The following is a 21,768-nucleotide window of genomic DNA, read 5'->3' as shown; positions in this document are numbered from 1 at the left end:
AAACCATGGGTCACTGGTGACTGAACTCAATTTCTAACTCCTCTCTCTCTGCCCTGAAGAATGGGGCGGGGGCGGGGCAGGGGCTTAAAGTTCCAACCCACGACTCACCTGTTCAGTCTTTCAGCTCCAGCGTGAAGCTACCCAGGACCCCACCAACACTCCAGAGTCGCTCTGTCAGCATAAACTGGGGTACGATGGAAAGGGGCTTGTTGTGAATAACAAAGCCCGACACAAGGTCCAGCCGAAGCTCTGTCACTAAGAAAATGCTCAACACCTTCCCATTCCATAATTTAATTAAGGGTTTACAGTTAAAAGGTCAATGCATTCGTGTACTGTCCTTTCTAGGAAATTCACCTGACTTCTCACAGGAGTCTTCAGGTTAAGCCCAGGGCTCCAGCATGTATGAAGTCCACTCTAAACCCTTCCCGGGAAGGTTCCCAGGCACCTGCAGTCCATCCCTTCATCCCCGACTGTATCCTCACCCACTGCAGCACTTCCCCACTTCCCTCAGACATTTTCAGACATCGGTGAAAAAAAAAACAAAAACTTTTCCCCTGGGAGGGGGAGAGGTTGGAGAGTATCTCATTTTCCAAAGGAATCACTACAATTGTAGCCACTTTGGCTGCCAAGCCTCAAAGGCAGTACTTCTGCTCACACAGCCTTCTCAGCATTGTCTCTACTATGCGGGGACATGAGAGGCAGGATGTGAAAAGTGATCTGCCCGCAGCAGCTCTGTTTCCAAGCACAAACAGCAGTAAAAAGTAAAAGTTGTGGCAAAACCCGGAAGAGGTCAGCAAAGCTCCTCTGGGCGCCAGCCTTCATTTGGCTCCCTCCCTACAGTCTTTCCTTTCTCCTTCACAGGTTCCCATCATCTTCCTCCTTCCTGCCTCACAGGAAGGGGACAGGGAAAGACCCACGCCGTGGAGGTGAGGAGTAAGAACCAGGACAGGAGACTTCTGAGTGAGCTGATGCTGATACTGATCAAACATGAAAATGGGGGAATTCCCTGGCGGTCCAGTGGTGAGGACTTGATGCTTTCACTGTGGTGGCCCAGGTTCAATCCCTGGAGAGGGAACTAATATCCTGCAAGCCACACAGTGTGGCAAAAACAGAAAGACAAACAAAAACACCATGACAACAAGATCAGAGACAACTACTGAAAAGCAAATTACAGATTCTTCAAAACTGACTACGTGGGATGAGAAGAGCCCAAATGTAGTTGGGCCAGATACGACTAACACTAATTAGAAAGTCATTCCGTTCTCTAATCCCAACATAGACTCAAACTGGCCTTGACGTCACTGTACCATCCCAACCACCATCACCTGGACACCTCACGCCCTCTCTTCTTCCAACTCATTCAGTCTTTCTAATGACAGCCAGAGGGCACATCTTAAAACACAAACTGAGTCACATCATTCCCTTGCCTAAAGGTTTTAACTATTTCCAAGTCCACTTAGAATCAAATCCAAAATCCTTATCCCAACTCAAAAAGCTCCACATCTCTAGCCTCCATCAACTCTTGTGTCTTATTGCTCTCCCTCCTTGCACTGAGCACAAGCCACCAAACTCTGTTTCTCAAGATAAGAAGAAGTTGCCCCAAGACCTGGACTCGTGGATTACTGCTTCCTAGAAAATTCTCTTGCTCTCTCAATATCACCTCTCATTCACAAATGAGACTTCAGATTTCTCTGTCAGTTGCCCCCTCTCAATCTCAATTAGGTTCCCCATGTTGTAGTGGCTATCAAATAAAGTCATAGTGTCAGTGGAGAATAGCTCTGTTAGTATATTCTGAAAGATAAACCAGTTTGTAGGCGTGAACGATTCAATGTGTAGATTCAACTGGTTGGTGGGAAAGACTAGTCCTAGGATAAGTCGTTTAGCTTGGACAGAGTTAACTTACTTAATTCTCCAAGTTCCACCAGACTTTTTTCCATTTTCCTATTCATTCACCTGGTCCCCTTGGGGGAGATACAGCATTAAAGAAGTAAAGAGTGGGAAGAATGGCATGTAACAAGAAGCATACTGAAGTCAAAGTTGCTCAGTTGTGTCCGACTCTTTGCAACCCCAAGGACTGTAGCCCGCCAGGCTCCTCTGTCCTGGGGTTTCCCAGGCAAGAATACTGGAGTGGGTTGCCATGTCCTTCTCCAGGGGATGTTTCCAACCCAGAGATTGATCCCAGGTCTCCTGCATTGCAGATGGATTCCATACCATCTGAGCCACCAGGGAAGCCCGAAGTATACTGGGACAGTGATTAGAAACTTGGACAGCAATTAGTGTGAACTGGGGCAAGTCAAACCTGCACTTTGGGCCTTAGTCTCCTAAACTTTGACAATAATCTCTAACATTCCAACTTTTACTTTTCAAGATACTAGACTATGGATTAAATCCCTCCTAATTCAGTAATTTTTCCTAAAGTGCTCTAATTAATATAAACTACTCCTCTTATCTTAGACACATGAGTGATATAGAACTCTGCTTCCCAAGGCATTCACTTCTCCCCAGTGGACTTGTGGACTTAGGATCTGCCTCTCCATAATTTCCTCTCATTAATCTTTGTGCATTAAAGATTATTTATAAATTCTCATAAGAGAATTTATCTAGCCACATGCCAGCTATTTACAATTTAAAGACATTACCCTGACCTCCATTTTCTAAGTTAAACCTCTCCACTTCCTTTCACTCTGTATATAAATGCTTTCCAGACACCTCAGCAACCTTCTTGCCTACACTGGCCCTCTCCAGTTTATGAATGTCCATCTTAACATTTAGCTCCTGAAACTAAATTGTATATCCTCGCTGTGGTCTCAGCAGATCAAAGAGTATCTTCAGTGATCAAGGAAGAACACTTCCCAAAGTATTTTGGTTTGCTTAGCAACAAAACAAAAGCAAGCACTGGCTATTGATATGGCTGTTGTCTTATGATCTAAACCATCTACATTATACTGCTGCTTTTCACAGGAGTGGTTCCAGCTGAGCCTGAACTGGAAGGATTCAGAGTCTGAGATTATCTGATGAACTGGTATTAATGGTAACCCACAGTTTCTACATGAGGTGATTTTCACGGAGGAAATAGCTTGTGGGGAGGACTTGGTGCCAGAGGGCCTGGATGAAAGTGGGAAGTAAGGATACAGGTGTCTATCAAATACAGGTGCCTATCTAAGGCCTTCGAGAGATCTTAGATCTCTGGAGAGTCAAGCTGGCAATAATATTAGGGTATATACAAGATAGTGTCAGAGATTGGGTGAGGGGGCATTCCCCATTTCTGGTCATGACCTAGGGGAATCTGATGTGGTAAGTACTGAAGGAAACATGGTTTTTGCATGTGCCTGTCTCTGGGAGAGGACTTGGGGTTCCCTTGGAACACCCCAGCAGGCAGTAAGCCACAGCCAACAGTACGAGGTGGGGTAGGGGGGTGGGGGGAATCTACTCCTCGGGAAGCAGGTGATGACCTTCTAAGGACTCCAAGGAAAGCTGAAGGACACTTTGAAGATGAACTGAAATCCTGTCTCAGGCACTGCCAGGGAAATCTGAGCTAGGATAGTTGAATTATTACCAGTAATTAGAGCTCACTGGGACCAATGAGCTGAAGCAAAGGAAATTTGGGTTCTCTATTAATAGCTGATGCAATCTTTTTCATATTTATTTAAAATCTAGAGCATCCAAATCTTTTCTGAAAAGTTCCCAAATGATGTCATATCTGCTGATTTACATACTGCACTTTAAGTAACAAAATAATTAGAATATATGACCACAGATCCTCTAAAAAAAAATAGTATCAGACAAAGAAGTCTCCTGAACTTGTAGTGTAATAAGTTGGCTTTACTGCTGTTAGCTAGCATCTTAGTGTCCATCTTTCTAAAACCTCTGACACGTTTTCCTAGTTGCTAAAAATGAACTTCTACTCCCAACATTTTTGCTATCTTTGTGTGGTCCTTAAAAATAAAGAGAGAAAACACTTTTGCAAAGGAAATGCCTAGGAAGTGAAGCTATCTGCTTTGGAGAAGGAAAAAAATTTAGCTATTTAAAAGGATATATTAACATTAATCCTAGGAAATAGATTTTGAACTTTCGTTATTTTTGAAGTGATACACGATGTTCCAGAAGGACTAGTAAATGAAAGGAGAAAAATGAGTTATTTTGATATGATTTCCTCACTTTTTTAATCCTAACATAAACTGCTTAGAGTTCTGTAGAGACTTCATCCCTGTAAAACCAGTAAAATCAAAACATAAGCTTACAGGAGGCTCCCTGGTGATCCTGAGATCATTTTGGTGCGAGGGTGGTGCGGAAGCTAGAGGAGTTGGGGGGAGCGGGGGCGGGCGCTAGAGAACAGGAAGTGACGCCACCCTGAATGACAGGTCCTGCGCTCAGCCCTTAGCCCATGTGGCTCATCTCTCTTCCTTTAAACAGGTCAGAGGATCTTTGCTATTGAACTCAAGCATCACACTCCAAATCCCACACAAGAAAACCCTTTGGAGCAACCAACCCCTCAGAGATGAGAACCCCAGCAGAAACTCCAAGTTCCGCTGGTGTATGGAGGGGTCTGCTGACGCACCTGTTGCCAATGGAAGAGGGCGTCTCAGAGCAGCACAGCCCAGTCCAGGGTCGACGTCCAGGGCCAGCTCCTTGGACGCTCTCCTTCTCCTCCCTGCTACCGTCTGGAAGGTCCTGGGGCCTCAGCTCTCCAGCAGCAGTAGTGGGTGACCCTGCCCACTCAGGCTCAAGGAACTTTTCTTTTGACAGTGTGTGAGGAGCAGACGTACTTACACAGCACTTCTCCAACAGAGGCTCTCTGAGCCTAAAAATAATAACTTCAGAAGCCAACGTGACGACCATCTGGCTTCTTTTGATGGGTCAGGCCCAAGGAAGTCATAGATAAGGGAACACACACCTTGCACGTGGATGGCAGGAAGGCAGCTGCCTCAGGTAAAAGGTAAAATGTAGGCAGGCAGGGGTCTGAACTTGGATGGGTGACAGTTAAAGAAATTGACTCTGTCCTTTGATTTCAGCCTGCAAGTCAAGTGGTGCTTTCACATCGCCTTCCATTTTATTGATCTTTTAGTCCTCATCTACATTTTTTTAAATGAGAAAGCTTATGACAAAAGCCAAAAGTCCAACAAACCCCTTAAAAAAAATAATAAAAGGGCCTGGATTGGAAAACCAGGAAAGCACTGAATTATAAAGTCTAAGCTAATTTTTAAATTTTTGTCTAATAGGAGGAAATATATTTGTTTATTAACAGACACAAAAATTCTCCTATCTCTAAGATGACCCTTCCACATCTTGGGTTTTCCTAATTTGATTAAATCACAATCAGGACTGTCCTATGGCTCCTGGGAACTGGTTCTGCCAACATTGGAGAGTCAGAAATCCACTGTCTTGTTTCTGGACTTTACGCACACCTCTATGTGCAGAATATGATGGTGTTATAATTTATAAATTATACTGAAATAAAGATGAATTATTGGACTTCAGTACACAAGGCTGTATATTGTTACCCTGCTTATTTAACTTATGTGGAGGGTACATCATGTGAAATCCTGGGCTGGATGAATCACAAGCTGGAATCAAGATTGCCAGGAGAAACGTCAACAACCTCAAATATGCAGATGATAGCACTCTAATAGCAGAAAGCAAAGAGGAATTAAAGAGCCTCTAGATGAAGGTGAAAGAGGAGAGTGAAAAAGCTGGCTTAAAACTCAGCATTCAAAAAACTAAGATCATGGCATCCGGTCCCATCACTTCATGGCAAATAGGAGGGGGAAAGCGGAAACAAGTGACAGATTTTATTTTCTTGTGCTCCAAAATCACTGTGCACAGTGACTGCAGCCACGAAATCAAAAGACACTTGCTCCCTGGAAGAAAGCTATGACAAACCTAGACAGCATCTTAAAATCAGAGACATCACTTTTCCAACAAAGGTCTGTTCAGTCAAGGATATGGTTTTTCCAGTAGTCATGTATAGATGTGAGAAAGAAAGAAAGTAAGGTCGCTCAGTTGTGTCCAACTCTTTGTGACCGCATGGACTGTAGCCTACCAGGCTCCTCTGTCCATGGGATTTTCAAGGCAAGAGTATTGGATGGATTGCCATTTTGAGTTGAACCATAAAGAAGGCTGAGCATCAAAGAACTGATGTTTTTTAACTGTAGTGCTGGAAAAGGCTCTAAAGAGTCCCTTGGACTGCAAGAAAATCAAACAAGTCAATCCTAAAAAAAATCAACCCTGAATAATCACTGGAAAGACTGATGCTGAAGCTGAAGCTCCAATACTTTGGTCACCTGATGTGAAGAGCCGACTCATTGGAAAAGACTCTGATGTTGGGAAAGGTTGAGGACAGGAGGAGAAGGGAGTAGCAGTGGATGAGATGGTTAGATAGCATCCATGACTCAATGGATATGAATCTGAGCAAACTCCAGCAGACAATGAAGGACAAGGAAGCCTGGCGTGCTGCTCTCCATGGGGATCACAAAGAGTCAGAAACAACTTAGTGATTGAACATTGGACTTGAACCGTCAAATAACTTTAAAAACTTACATCTCTTAAAATAGCAATTATTTCAATATTAGAGTTCCAACAATTATGGTGAAAGAGCCCATGTATGCTAAATATGTAGTAGGCAATGCTCATATCCTAAAATGCTACCCTCCTGTTTGTTTTTGTAAACCTGACAGATGACAGCATCTGCTTCTCTATTTATTTGTTTATGGTGACTTTTAAAATTGGGTGTGACCACATATACATATATATACCTAACATTAAAGTTACCAGTTTTAACCATTTTTAAGTGTACAGTTTAGCAGCATCAAAGACATTCATCTTCTTTAGAATTTCTGCAACTCAACCACCACTCTTAGACATTCCCATAAAGAGAAACCTATAGACATTGTTGTTTTTCTTGGGGCTTTATGTCTATTTACCTCTTAACAAAAAGTACAGCTCAGGAGGTAAGGTTTACCATAAATAAGTGCACAAAGGATCTTCAGAGAAGAAAGACAACGAGACAAAGCACTCTGTGTTAGCAGGCCTTTCTGCTGTCCATAATATAATCCCTTCTTTCCCCTCTGCTCTCTTAGGGGTAGAGCAGAAGGAGCATGAGAGGCAGAGTAACTACTCTGTGTTAGTTCAGCTGGTTCAGCTGGTATCTTTTTGCCTTGATGTCTTCATCCATAAAATGGGGATAGTAATACTGGTATCAGTGTTGCTATATGATCTAAAAGAGGCAATACATATCAAGAGGAAACTTTAACAATTACTGTGCACAAACTGGTTATCACTCATGTGAGATTCTGGTCCCAGTTACCACTATTAGGCTGCAAGCTCTGGGAGAGTCCTGCATGCGGCTCTGCTGAGCCCCCAGCCTGAGCTCATAACTGGCATCTAGCAGATACTCCTTAAACATACGGAAGGGGAAGATGTCTCCATTTTCCTGAAAGGTCTTACTGTATCCAGGACCATCAGAGGCAAAATCACAAAGAAGATGGAAATAGATGGGAAGAGAAAGAGATTCTGTACGGTTGGTGGCCCTTGGGGTGCAGCCTGAGCGGAATTACCATCAATACCTGAAAACTGGTGTTCAAGTAATAGCACTTATAACCGGCCCAACTGGACAAAGGGCATAAAAACCTTAAAACAAGCATGATTTCACTCAAAATTCTGAGTTAAGGAAGTTATGTGAAAAATTCAGTACAGTACACACCTATAAGGATGTTACATACAAAAAAAACAGAAACCACCTTCTCATCCAACAACAGGGAGATGCAAATAAATATGTAAATCCAGACAATGTCACAGCATTTGGGCTCAGAGCAGGTCACCTGAGATATGCCACAATGGCCTATTGATTATTTTGAATTAAAGTTACTTCAGAAACAGCCATTGGCAGGTGGAGGGCATGAATAAAAAAGATATTCTGATGCCTCTCCTTCCCCCACTCCCCTGAAAGGGGGAAATAAATCTCCCCTGTGAAAGGAACTTTCCTGTACCAGGAGTATAGAAAGCATCCTTGTCACCAGAGTTGGTGAATTTAAGGCTAAGAACGCTGTATAAACAAACTGTGTTGCTTCTCCATTAGTCTGCTACCCCAAGCACAAACCTCTTGGTTAACCCTTCACAAATGACTTTTTCTTTGTCTGAAAGTGATATATAAACAGCCTTTCGTCACTTTGTGGGGGGCATTTCTATGAGGGGCTTCCCAGGTGGCTCGTGCGTGTGTGCTAAGTTGCTTCAGTTGTGTCTGACTCTTTGCAACCTTATGGACTATATCCCACCAGGCTCCTCTGTCCATGGTGGCTCAGTGGTAAAGAATCTGCCTGCCAAGGCAAGAGACACAGGAGACGCAGTTTCAATCCTTGGGTCAGGCAGATCCCCTGGAGTAGGAGATGGCAACACACTCCAGAATTCTTGTCTGGAAAATTCTATAGACAGAGAAGCCTGGTGGAGTACAGTCCATGGGGTTGCAAAAAAATGGGACATGACTGAGCATGCACGCATTTCTATGAGACCTTTGTATGTATGAACTAAGTTGGTTTTTTCTCCAGTTCATCAGTCTTGTGTCAATTTAATTATTAGAGCAACCCAAAGAACTCAAAGAACTGGTAGGGAGGAAATTTCTACCTCCTGGACAATACAATGCAGCCATCCTTTAAAATGACTGTATCAAGGTGTATTTATTAACAAACAAAGATACCTAAATTATACTCACTTAAAAGAAAAAGACTACTGAGCAACATACACAAAAAGAAAAATACATGTAACAAAATGCTAACAAAGATGATCTCTGGGCTTATTATTACTTCAATTTGTTTTTCTGAATTTTGTCCTGTTTCTAGAATAAGAATGAGTTCTTTGGGTAATTTTAAGAATAGAGTTAACACCAACAGAAAAAGAAAGAAAACGTGGTCTCAAACGTGCTTTAAGGAATCTGGGAGGCATGGGAGACATAGTAAAAAGCCCCAGAGAACAAAGCCTGTATATTTAAATACTAGTGAGGTGACTTGCAGGGTGAGGCGGGCCCTACAAGATGCCAGTCTAACCAGTCGGTGACAAGTCTTTGTCCAGTGAGTCATTTGGTTGAAAAGAATGCCAGCCACCTGTGCCTGCAGCGTCCTCCGCCTCACCCAGCATGGCAGCCTGTGCCTGCAGCGTCCTCCGCCTCACCCAGCATGGCAGCCTCCCGCCAGCCTCACCTAGAAATCCACTGTCAGCCTCAATGCCTTTCCTCCCGGATTCAAGGTCCAGGCACCTGCATGAAGTAAAGGGAGGAGACGCCCAAGCTCTGGGTCACTCATCCAAGCCTTTTCCTTCTTCCAGAGGAGAACTTGAGCCTGGAGACTTCAGGATGCCTCCCCAGTCCCTCCTATACGGGGACCCAAGGCAGAGGGGTCACTGGGAATCAACGCACAGACAGTAATTTTCCTCCTGCTTGGTAAGCCCTTGGAACAATCTGATGACTCGATTTTTAAAAATTTGTTCTACCAAAAACAAAAAAAGTGCTTCTACAGTAAGAGCAAGCAAGGAAGTATCAGTTCTGTTTTCTTTTGTTTTCTGGGTTTTTATGCAATTGCTACATTTTCCGGTTGAATGTTGCTTCACTATCTACAACGTCCTCTCTGCTTTGCCTCTCCAGCTTTCTTGCTTTACTGAAAGAGCCCTGGAACTTGCCATTCCTGCAAAAGATATAAACTTATTAAAAAATCCCTACCACTAGAGTAGTGAGACTACTGAAAATTCACCATCTTTCTCGGAAAATGCCTTCTTGTTGCTGTATCTCCAATGGCTGCCAAGCTGAGAACATGCCCCGGTCGTCTCAGTCTCTCCAGAAGGTCTGGAATGCTGGGTGATTCCAGGAAAGACCTGGCACCAGGTTCCCCTGAGAGCAGAGGCCCTTTGGCACAAGCATCTCACTGGGCCCGGAGCGGCTGTGTCAAGGTCTGGAGAACCAGCCTCGGTTTCCTCTAAGCATGGAGTCACTGGTCCGAGGACAAGTTCAAAGCCAGGGTTTTCAAGACCACATGCTGGGCCCTGCCACCTTTTTCTGGACTTGAAGGGAGAAGGGAGGGAAACAAGGAAGAACTACAGCATTTGTTTGGGGGGATGATAATATTTTTTTTTTTTTTTCAAGCAGCTGTGAGCTTAGAGAATGGCTTTAGGAAGCCCCACATGTTGGGTGGATGAATCTGCTGGGACTCTGAGTTCCAACTGAGAAAAACCCCCTTGCTCAGAAGGCATGTGCTAAACATTTCAGGGGTAGGTCTGGCTGGATACCTAACTCAGATCAAACAAGGCCAGGAATCAATCTTTCTCTTGCTAACTCTTCACTCAAATTCCTCTGTGAAGCCTTCATTTTCAGCACACCCTCATGTGAAGGCTTGAAGAATCCAGGCTCTCATTCAGCTAGGCTAAGGAAAGAGTGCTTCTCTCCTTCTGAACAGCTCCACATTAGTCCCAGGACTGCTTCATCTCACTGACCTGCATAGCGTGTCCTGTCTGCTTAAACAATCAGAAGGTCTGAAAAATGAAATGAGTGGTTGGCTGGGTCTGGCCCTCCTCCTGCTACTCCAAGGGCTTCCCAGGTGGCAATAGTGGTAAAGAATCTGCCTGCCAATGCAGGAGACATAAGAAACGTGGGTTCAGTCCCTGGGCTGGGAAGATCCCCTGGAGTAGGAAACGCCAACTTGCTCCAATATGCTTGCCTGGAAAAGTCCATGCACAGAGGAGCCTGGTGACAGTCTGTGGGGTCGCAAAGACTCAAACACGAGCGAGCGACTAAACGCACGTACACTGCTGCCTCAAAGGAAAACTGAGGCAATGTTACTAGAAGATGGAATGAATGGAGGTTAAACAGCAGCAGGAAATCCCCTCGGCAGGGGTTATGTGGTAGTCTTTGGTAGATAAGACTGCTGAGGGTACAGGCAGGGACAGCTCACAGGTCAGCAGTTCCAAAGATCGGTCAGGGCCGTGGCTCATAAGTTTCAAGGCTTTGGAAAGAGCAGAGAATAAATTTGATAAGCAATAAATTTGATAAGCAATAAATTTGATAAGCAATCGTCACAACTCCTAAATGGCAACCTGAACTCAGGGAAACTTAGAGACACAGGTGAGTCACTGTGTTTCATGGACAACAGGACTTACCCCGAGTCTTGAAAAATGGGTAGGACTAGATGGAAAGATGCGGCAGGAACCACGCAGTTCTGCAAGAGTACAGGCTAGGAGACTGGCATGGCTTCTGAGGGCCCTCGGCCTCCAGAGAGGGGGTGACACGTGGGCAAAAGTGGACAGGACTTTGAGGGACCACAGGAAGGCTCCATCGCTAACAGTAATGACTGACTCTTGTCTGGCCTCCTCTTTTTCTGATCTTTCTCTGATGTTTTAACACTGTCCATATTTTCATTCTACTTTGGGCTAAATACAGGTTTTTGTGTCTTGTGTTCTAATTGCTTGTGGAGCAGAGTTTAAGCCTCACATAGGAAAGCATTCTCAACAGGATGCCAGTGCGCAGTGGTCTGAAGCAGGCAGGGGCCCCTCATGCTTCACCCCATCATGGGCCTGCAACACTGTCCATCCTAACATTGAGATTTCAGGGCAGCCAAGAGACAGGTGCATGCTAGCAGATGTAAGTCATCCTGGAAAGGCAGCAGATTAGGTAGATCTCTTGTAAACAGATTTTAGTATCCATTCTCACCTGGGAGAAAGCAAGGGCGGACTGGGGCACAAGACAGATAGGAGGTGGTGAAGGAAGAGCTCAAGAAAAGCCTTGGAGGTGGGGTGGGAGGGACATTGAGGAGGGAGGGGGTACATGTGTACACGTAGCCGATTCAGTTCTTTGTACAGCAAAAACTAACACAACATTGTAAACCAATTAGACTCCAATAAAAAAATATATAACTAAAAAAATAAATAAACAAAAGGCTCAGAACATGATGTTCTTCAGAGTTTGGAAAGACCAGTAAAAACACATGTTTGCAGTCACAAAGACCTTAATTTAGTCACAAGGCACAGACTTTCAGCTATAAGATGAATAAATTCTGGGAATCTAATGTACAGTGTGCTGAATATAGCTATTAATACTGTACCATATATGCTAAAATTTGCAAAGAGAGTAGATTGTAAGTATTCTCATCACACATAAAAAGCAGCAACTATATGAAATGCTGGATTTATTAGTCAATTCAATTATGGTAATCATTCTGCTATGTACGTGTATTAAATCATCAAATTATACATCATTTAAAAAAATCATGTTGTACAACCTAAAAAAAAAAAGGATCTCAGTTTGAATCTGCACTTAAAAGCCGGGAGGCAGAACTTAATCTCTTTAAACTGCAGTTTCCTCATCAATAAAACATGGACCATAAAACTTGTTTTTATTGCAAACATTAATAAAGAAGAAGGAAGCAGAGTCCGAGCTCTACACGTTATTTTATTTTATTTTTTTTTGCACTCCCTCACCAGGGGTCCTGGGACAGATTAACCTCTTTAAGCTACAACTTCTTCATCTGTAAAAATAAAATGATAGAAGCGTCTAGCTCCTAGGGTTGTAGTTCAGATAACACACATACAAATTCAACGGCTTCTAGTAACAATGAGCAGCCACTGCGTTAATGACGGTGGTGGTGATGCTGAGGATACTAATTGTACAGTGTGGGTGCCTGCAAGTGTACGTGTCAGAAAACCCAAACAGAAGTGACTCTACCTGTAAGGAAATGCTATTACTCACATGACGAGAAGTCCCAAGGTCAAGAAGTTCCACAATGAGTAATTCATTGACTCAAAAATGTCATCAAGGAGTCACACTCTTTCCTGCCTTCACTGTGAGTTTCTCAACACATAAGCTGTGACCTCAGTTCAGTTCAGTTCAGTTGCTCAGTCGTGTCTGACTCTTTGCGACCCCATGAATTGCAGCACGCCAGGCCTCCCTGTCCATCACCAACTCCCGGAGTTCACCCAGACTCACGCCCATCGAGTCAGTGATGCCATCCAGCCATCTTATTGTCTGTCGTCCCCTTCTCCTCCTGCCCCCAATCCCTCCCAGCATCAGAGTCTTTTCCAAGGAGCCAACTCTTTGCATGAGGTGGCCAAAGTACTGGAGTTTCAGCTTTAGCATCATTCCTTCCAAAGAAATCCCAGGGCTGATCTCCTTCAGAATGGACTGGTTGGATCTACCCTGGGTTAAAGTTCACCGGGGCAAGATGGTGGACAACACTCCAAATACCACATCCTCTTCTAACACTCTCCAAAGGTGGAGGAGATCACATCTTTCTTTTCCAAGGAAACAGAAACATTTTCTGGAAACTACCCTCTACCAGCAGACTTTCCTTCATAGTGTAACAAGGAAGAAGCTTTGTATTCTATTATAAATTAATCAGTTTGGTACGGACCTAACAGAAGCAGAAGATATTAAGAAGAGGTGGCAAGAACACACAGAAGAACTGTACAAAAAAGATCTTCATGACCCAGATAACCACGATGGTGTGATCACTCACCTAAAGCCAGACATCCTGGAGTGTGAAGTCAAGTGGGCCTTAGGAACAAAGCTAGCGGAGGTGATGGAATCCCAGTTGAGCTATTTCAAATCCTAAATGATGATGCTGTGAAAGTACTGCACTTAATATGCCAGCAAACTTGGAAAACTCAGCAGTGGCCACAGGACTGGAAAAGGTCAGTTTCCATTCGAATCCCAAAGAAGGGCAATGCCAAAGAATGCTCAAACTACTGCACAACTGCACTCATTTCACATGCTAGCAGAGTAATGCTCAAAATTCTCCCAGCCAGGCTTCAACAGTACCTTAACCAAGCACTTCCTGATGTTCCAGGTGGATTTAGAAAAGGCAGAGGAACCAGAAATCAAATTGCCAACATCTGTTGGATCATAGAAAAGGCAAGAGAGTTCTAGAAAAACATCCACTTCTGCTTCATTGACTATGCCAAAGCCTTTGACTGTGTGGATCACAACAAACTGTGGAAAATTCTTCAAGAGACAGGAATACCAGACTACTTACGTGTCTCCTGAGAAACCTGTATGCAGGTCAAGAAGCAACAGTTAGAACCAGATGTGGAACAAAGGATTGGTTCCAAATTCAGAAAGGAGTACATCAAGGCTGTATATTATCACCCTGCTTATTTAATTTATATGCAGAGTACGTCATGAGAAATGCTGGGCTGGATGAAGCACAAGCTGGAGTCAAGACTGCCAGGAGAAATATCAATAACCTCAGAAATGCAGATGACACCACCCTTACGGCAGAAAGAGTAGAGGAACTAAAGAGCCTCCTGATGCAGGTGAAAGAGGAGAGTGAAAAAGCTGGCTTGAAACTTGACATTTAAAAAACTACATGGCATCTGGTCCCATCACTTCATGCCAAATAGATGAGGAAACAATGGAAACAGTGAGAGACTTTATTTTCTTGGGCTCCCAAATCACTGCAGATGGAAACTGCAGCCATGAAATTAAAAGACGCTCACTCCTTGGAAGAAAAGCTATGACCAACCTAGATAGCATATGAAAAAGCAGAGATATTACTTTGCTAACAAAGGTCCATCTAGTCCAAGCCATGGTTTTTCCACTAGTCATGTGTGGATGTGAGAGTTGAACCATAAATAAGGCTGAGAGCCTTCTCAGAAGTGATGCTTTTGAACTGTGGTGTTGGAGAAGACTCTTGAGAGTCCCTTGGGCTGCAAGGAGATCCAACCACTCCATCCTAAAGGAAATCAGTCCTGAATATTCACTGGAAGGACTGATACTGAAGCTGAAACTCCAATACTTTGGTCACCTGATGCAAAGAGCTGTGTCATTAGAAAAAACCCTGATGCTGGGAAAAATTAAAGGCAGGAGAAGGGGACAACAGAGTACAAGATGGTTGGATGGCATCACCAACTCAGTGGTCATGAGTTTGAGCAAGCTCTGGGAGATGGTGAAGGACAGCGAAGCCTGGTGTGCTGCAGTCCATGGGGTTGCAAAGAGTCGGACATGACTGAGAGACTGAACAACAACAAAACTTAATCACTAAAAGGATGTTGCCTATAAGTTTACATTATGTATATAGCCCATCTCTCAGAACCCTGTCTCCGAGGTAATGAGCTAAAATACCCTTGTTTAGCTCACAGGAAACATCCTGACCAGGCCACCCTATGAATGACTGCAGGAAGGAAGAAATGAACACATCCCCTCCAGAGGCTGAGCCTAAAAGGAAATGTTTGGCTTTACTCCCTCTCTTTTAGGTATTAAAGAAGCCTGAATTCTAACTCGGGCAAGGTGGTTCTTTGGGACATAAGTCCACCATCTTCTTGATCTGCTCACTTTTCAAAGAAGGTTTCTATTCCTTGCCCCAACAACTCACCTCTCAATTTACTGGCCGGAGGACACTGGACTCACTAGCCAGAACTGCATACGCATGCTCATGCCTAAAGCCATCACTGGCCTCTCAAGAGATAAACAACATCATGGTTCTGCTTGCAAGGAAGAAGCTGGGCACGGCTGCTGAGAAGGCAACCATCAATCACAATACTGGTGATGAAAACTCTGGTCAGGGAGTACAGAGAGAGGAGAGTTGTGTGTGGGAGAGAGCAGAGAGGCACCTCAGTTGTTTCATGTAACTTTTAAGAAAGGAATCTTTGGGATCACAAAGTTCTACCCCAAATCTTGGCTCTGCCACTTTCTCATTGTGTGAACCTGTACAATTATTTACCATTTATGCCTTTGTTTCCACAGCTTAGGTCAATATCTAAAGGATGTTTGAGAATAAAATTAAGCCACACAGAGTAAGTGCTCAATAAATAAGTGACACTATCCTTAGTACTTCTGGCCTAGCAATCAGCACAGAAGTCAGATCAGCTGCTGTGCCCACAAGCACAGGAGCAGCGGAGTCCGTGTCTGTGTGTGCTACCACGGCAGACCACGCCTTCTCTAGGGCCGCAGAAGCACATTCAGACTGAGGGGAAGAGACTAGGAATGTGGTTGTAGAACCAAACAGGATTCAATCTGCTTCCATTGCTACCATTTAGGAGCTATGTCACCTTGGAGAAGTTACTGAATCACCTCTTGCTTCAGCTTTTTCATAGGCATTAAGTTGTGGGATTAAACAAGTTAATGCAAATGCCTGCCATGTAAACTGTCAAAGATCCGCTATCATCAGCGGGCTTTCTCCTTTTGTAATAAAGATGCCCTTAATCTAGTCTGTGTCTCACTCACTTGGCAAACTGTCACTATAAAAGCAGCAGAGGAAAAACCTGGCTTTCAATTCTTGTTCCTTCTCTTAAAAGCTTCCTGGTGTCTGGACATCGTCAGATGCTTCACCAGATACGTGGTCAGCCCATCTACCTCTCTAGAGGTGAGAGGCCCCGAATACAAAGTTTTGAAGACTGAAACTCAACATATAATGTCACCTTATTTATACTTCTGGTAATTCTGATTTTTGTCTTTTTCTTTATCACCCATTCTCTTCTTTGGCTTCCTGCCTGGAACTTTCTCTTCTACTATGTCGCTACCCATCATCATCTTCAATCACTCCACTTTCCCTTCTACCCAAATTTTTACACATCATTACTACTAACATTTTAAATGTGCCTTGAACTTTTTACTCTGGGATGGTGGTAAATACCTGTATATGTATTCTTTTTAATTTTTTAAAAATTCAGTCTATTTTCCCCAGCCCACAGGAACTAGTGCTGAATCAGCATATGCAAAATGCTATTAATAGCTAAGCAAACGGTAGCCCTTATTATAAATGATAAGTAAAATATATGATGTCAATATACATATTGCTGAAGTCCTACTGTGTGCAGGGCACTAAGCTCCTGAGATGACTCAGAAACAGCTCCTGCCCTCAAAGAGATGTCCAACTCCAGTCTGGGAGCGAAGACTTGTCACTAAGGAAAAGCTGGAAGTAGTGACAGATTTCCTCTTCCTGGGTTTCAAAATCACTGCGGATGGTGACTGCAGCCGTGAAATCAGAAGACAATTGCTTCTCGACAGGAAAACAATGACAAACCTAGACAGTGTGTTGAAAAGCAGACATTACTCTGCCGACAAAGGTCTATATAGTCAAGGCTATGGTCTTCCCAGGGGTCACATACAGTTGTGAGAGCTGGACCGTAAAGAAGGCAGAATGCCTTTGAACTGTGGTGCTGGAGAAGACTCCTGAAAGTCCCTTGGACAGCAAGGAGATCCAACCAGGCAACCTTAAGGGAGATCAACCCTGAATATTCACTGGAAGCACTGATGCTGATGCTGAAGCTCCTATATTTTGCTCATCTGACGCAAACAGACAACTCATTAGAAAAGTCCCTGGTGCTGGGAAAGACTGAGGGCAGAAGGAGAAGAGGGTGTCAGAGGATGAGATGGCTGGACAGCATCACCAAAGCAATGAACATGAACTTGGGCAAACTCCAGAAAATTCTGAGGTACAGGGAAGTCTGGCGTGCTACAGTCCATGGGGTTGTAAAGAGTCGGACACGACTGGGTGACTGAACAACAAACATTACACATGAGCTACCCAGGTGGCCCTAGTGGTAAAGAATCCACCAGCCAATGCTGGAGACATAGGAGACATTGGTTTGATCCTGGAGCAGAAAGATCCCCTGGAGGAGGAAATGGCAACCCACTTCAGTATGCTTGCCTGGAAAATTCCAGGGACAGAGGAGCCTGGTGGGCTGAGTACACACACACACAAACATTACGTATCTAACTACTTCTCAAATACATATTTAAAGTAATAAAGGCCTTTTAGAAAGAACAATAAATTTCAATAGTTTTGAAATGAAAGTCACTGAAAAAGCATCAGAATGCAAATTTTCTCTAACAACCTTTAATATTCAACCTTTAATATTTCAAATGTTTGAGACTGTGTCATTTTTTTTGCAGAACAGATAAAACCCAGATGATAACTTGTTACAAGTGTAAACACTTAGAGGTTTCATTTGTTTATCCTTTTCTGATCTGGCTTGAAGGTGAAGCAAAGGCTGGTGTGAGCATGGGATGGTGACTTTGGCCTCTAACCCAGGTGCTCAGCCCCAGAAAAAAGGATGCTCCCCAGGGTGATGGGGAGAAAATGTGTTTACTGGATGGAAAGTGGAATGAAATTCCCTTTCAGATTTCAGTTTCAGTCTGTGTTCTTTATGGCTTTTGACATAGCAGAAACCAACTCAGACTGACTCAAGCAAAACCATTCAAAATGTTGTGAGGAACTCACAGAATTCACAGAAGGCTGAAGTTCAGGCTCTGAAAGCAGGCTGAAATCAAGGCTGCTCCAGAGTCTAAGACATCAGGGTCCAGCCAGGCTCACTCGTCACATTCACGGGGCCCATGACAAGCCTACAAATGGGACCCAGGGCCTGTGCTCACAACCCTATCTCGTTCCAGTTTACTTCAGTCATTCAGTCGTGTCTGACTCTTTGTGATCCTATGGACTGCACCAACTCCCGGAGTTTTACTCAGACTCATGTCCATCGAGTCAGTGATGCCATCCAGCCATCTCATCCTCTGATGTCCCCTTCTCCTCCTGCCTCCAATCCCTCCCAGCATCAGGGTCTTTTCTAATGAGTCAACTCTTTGCATGAGGTGGCCAAAGTATTGGAGTCTCATCTTCAGCATCAGTCCTTCCAATGAATATTCAGGACTGATTTCCTTTAGGATAGACTGGTTGGATCTCCTTGCAGTCCAAGGGACTCTCAAGAGTCTTCTTCAACACCACAGCTTAAAAGGATCAATTCTTTGGTACTCAGCTTTCTTTATAGTCCAACTCTCATATCCATATATGACTATGGAAAAACCACAGCTTTGACTAGACGGACCTTTGTGGCCAACTGCACCCCATTTCACTCCACAAGGGACCTTTACACACTGGTGAGAAGCTCTCATCCAAGCTCCTTCTCTACACCACTCCCCCTCCAAAACATGCTCTCAGCTACCCTTTGGACCTGGGAGCGTAAACACTGTGGCCTGATTTGACCTCACAGCTTGGGGCACGGAATACCCAGATAATGATCCAGAAAAGAGGATATGGGATCCAGGTGGACAGAGGTGAAGCCAGAGCAATAAAAGTGAGTCCTCTTGCCTCGGCCTAGGAAAGGAAGATACCATCCAATGGCCAAACCTGTCACCTGTCCCCCCCAAGGCTAGTCCAAGGAAGAGGCATCACCTGGGTCCTTGGGCTTCCTCCCAAGACAGTCAACAAAAGAAAAAAATCAGGGCACTGTGGGCATAAGCGATTGGCCAAGTAGTCCTAAAGGAACAAAAATTTATGGCAGCACTTAAGACTCGTGACTTTTCAATCCCTAATAGCTGTGCACTCTGTGCTCCTGGAGCACGCCTATCACCAACCCCACCCAAAAGAAAACAAATCTCTAGTCAATACTAAAACTGTTTAGTACACCCCAGGACCAGAGGCCAAAGAGTGTTTACTTAATCACTGCTGACATCACATCAACCTACCTTTCTACTTCTTTCCATGTAACCCCAACCCCGACCCCCAAAGTCCCCTCCCTTGGAACTAATGTGAATAGACAAGAGAATGAAGAAAGGTATCACAGACTATCAGTTTAAAAATCCCTCAGACGGGCACAAGAATCCTTTGAATATGGCAACAAGGAGAAACACAGCTCTAGGACAGGGCTGGGCTAGAGTGGGACCTATAACAGAAACGTCCACCATGGCTCCCTCCTGACCAATATACTGTCCTGGACATATACCCAAGACCCAAGGCAGGGAGGGAGACAGCATGCAATAGGGAAAAACAAGTCTGACACCATATTAGATCTGTTCCTTTTACTTCAACCTTTGCACTCTGTTGCCTGGGCTTAGTCATGCTGGCTCTGCACAAATAATGTTGCCTATAGCCTGAATTATACAGGTAAGGCTATTCTCAAGGCTCTGACCTCTAAGAGTCCATTCACATGGCTGCTATCAAAAAGTCTACAAACAATACATGCTGGAGAGGGTGTGGAGAAAAGGGAATCCTCTTACACTGTTGGTGGGAATGCAAACTATTACAGCCACTATGGAGAACAGGGTGGAGATTCCTTAAAAAACTGGAAATAGAACTGCCTTATGATCCAGCAATCCCACTGCTGGGCATACACACTGAGGAAACCAGAAGGGAAAGAGACACGTGTACCCCAATGTTCATCACAGCACTGTTTACAATAGCCAGGACATGGAAGCAACCTAGATGTCCATCAGCAGATGAATGGATAAGAAAGCTGTGGTACATATACACAATGGAGTATTACTCAGCTACTAAAAAGAATGCATTTGAATCAGTTCTAATGAAGTGGATGAAACTGGAGCCTATTATACAGTGAAGTTAAGTCAGAAAGAAAAACACCAATACAGTATATTAAAGCATATACATGGAATTTAGAAAGATGGTAACAATGACCTTATATGCAGGACAGCAAAAGAGACACAGATGTAAAGAACAGACTTTTGGACTCTATTGGAGAAGGTGAGGGTGGGATGATTTGAGAGAATAGCATTGAAACATGTATTTTACCATATGTGAAACAGATCACCAGTCCAGGTTCTATGTATGAGACAGGGTGCTCAGGGCGGGTGCACTGGGATGACCCTGAGGGATGGGATGGGAAGGGAGGTGGGAGGGGGGTTCAGGATGCGGAACACATGTACACCCATGGCTGATTCATGTCAGTGTATGCAAAACCACTACAATAGTGTAAAGTAATTAGCCTCCAATTAAAAAAAAAAAGAGTTCATTCACATAGAGGTAAAAAGTTACAGAACAGAGAATAACATTTGTTTCATTGGAGTTTTATGGGAATATCATGACCTCACCTATGTGGATAACTGCAAGAACAAAGGATTCCTACACCAAGAAGTTTGCAGCAACTAACTACATTCCTCCCTCAGCTTGCCTTTGAAAATTCCTTGCTGAAACCCTTCCGGGAGGTTGAGGTTTTGGGGTCATGAGCCACCCAGCTCCTTGCATGCCCCTGCGATAAACCAGCCTCTGCTCCAAACTCTGGTATTTCAGCCTGTGAGGCCTCCCTGTGCATCACCGGGCACACTGATTCACACAGCAACAAGCAGAGGAGGAGCTCAGAGCATCCGAGGATTCTCACTAAACGGTCAGCCGCCTTAAGTTTCTATGTCCAGTCCCCTACTTATAGAACAGAGACCTAGGCACTGAACGTGCAAAACAAATTATTTAATGAAAGCTCCACACGTATGCAGGTAACAAGGAGGGAAGGAAGCCATCTTTAGGAACACAGGAGCCTATGTGTACTGATTTGTTACACATATTGTTACTGGAAAAGGCGAGGTGCCGAACACTGTGACAAGTATGGTGACAACCATGTGAAAATAAGGACGAATTACAAGGACACTCATACCTGCATATGTTTAAAGTACCCTGGAAGGATATATGAGTACATTGATGAAAGTGGTAGCAGGGACTGGTGGTGGGGGGACTGGCAATGGAGGGAAAGTGGTGAAAGCAAAGGAAACAAAAGCTTTGCTCATATTATTACCCCAGAGATTCATAAAAGAACAGAACATGTGCATGTATTATCTACTCAAAACTATACAAGGAAAGTCAGCTGCAGTGCTGGACGTTAATAAGGATGCCCCAACCCCTGTCAGAGAATACATTCTCCAAGAAGCAAAGTCAAGCAAATGGGATATTTTAAAAGAAACTCCTGCCAAGTCCAGGCTCATTCTGCATGATTAGCCAATATATCCAACATGAGCTGTTGAGGCAAGGAATATGATTTTATTTTTGAAAGCTGGCAGACTGAAAAGATGGCAGACTAATG

The 21,768-nt window shown here is 44.0% G+C and overlaps 1 protein-coding gene across 9 annotated transcripts in view; it reads right to left on the bottom strand.

Annotated features, from left to right (window-relative positions):
• The window catches only part of CCDC112 (coiled-coil domain containing 112), a 244,661-nt gene that overhangs the window by 198,936 nt on the left and 23,957 nt on the right, over positions 1-21,768 (bottom strand). For 2 of the 9 annotated variants that reach the window (XM_086323265.1, XM_086323269.1), the window contains exon 1: positions 9,189-9,479. The exons of the other annotated variants lie outside the window; for them this stretch is intronic. The gene's annotated coding sequence lies outside the window, so the exon portion shown is untranslated. Of the gene's footprint in view, positions 1-9,188; positions 9,480-21,768 lie in introns of those variants that run through there. 9 annotated transcript variants of the gene reach the window in all.

This window comes from Bos grunniens, chromosome 10, assembly GCF_055505025.1.
Source record: "Bos grunniens cultivar Pamir isolate PY7600 chromosome 10, Bosgru_T2T1.0, whole genome shotgun sequence".
Lineage (NCBI taxonomy): Eukaryota > Metazoa > Chordata > Mammalia > Artiodactyla > Bovidae > Bos > Bos grunniens.
Note: the sequence above shows the minus strand (reverse complement) of the source record. Positions and strands in the feature narration are given on the sequence as shown.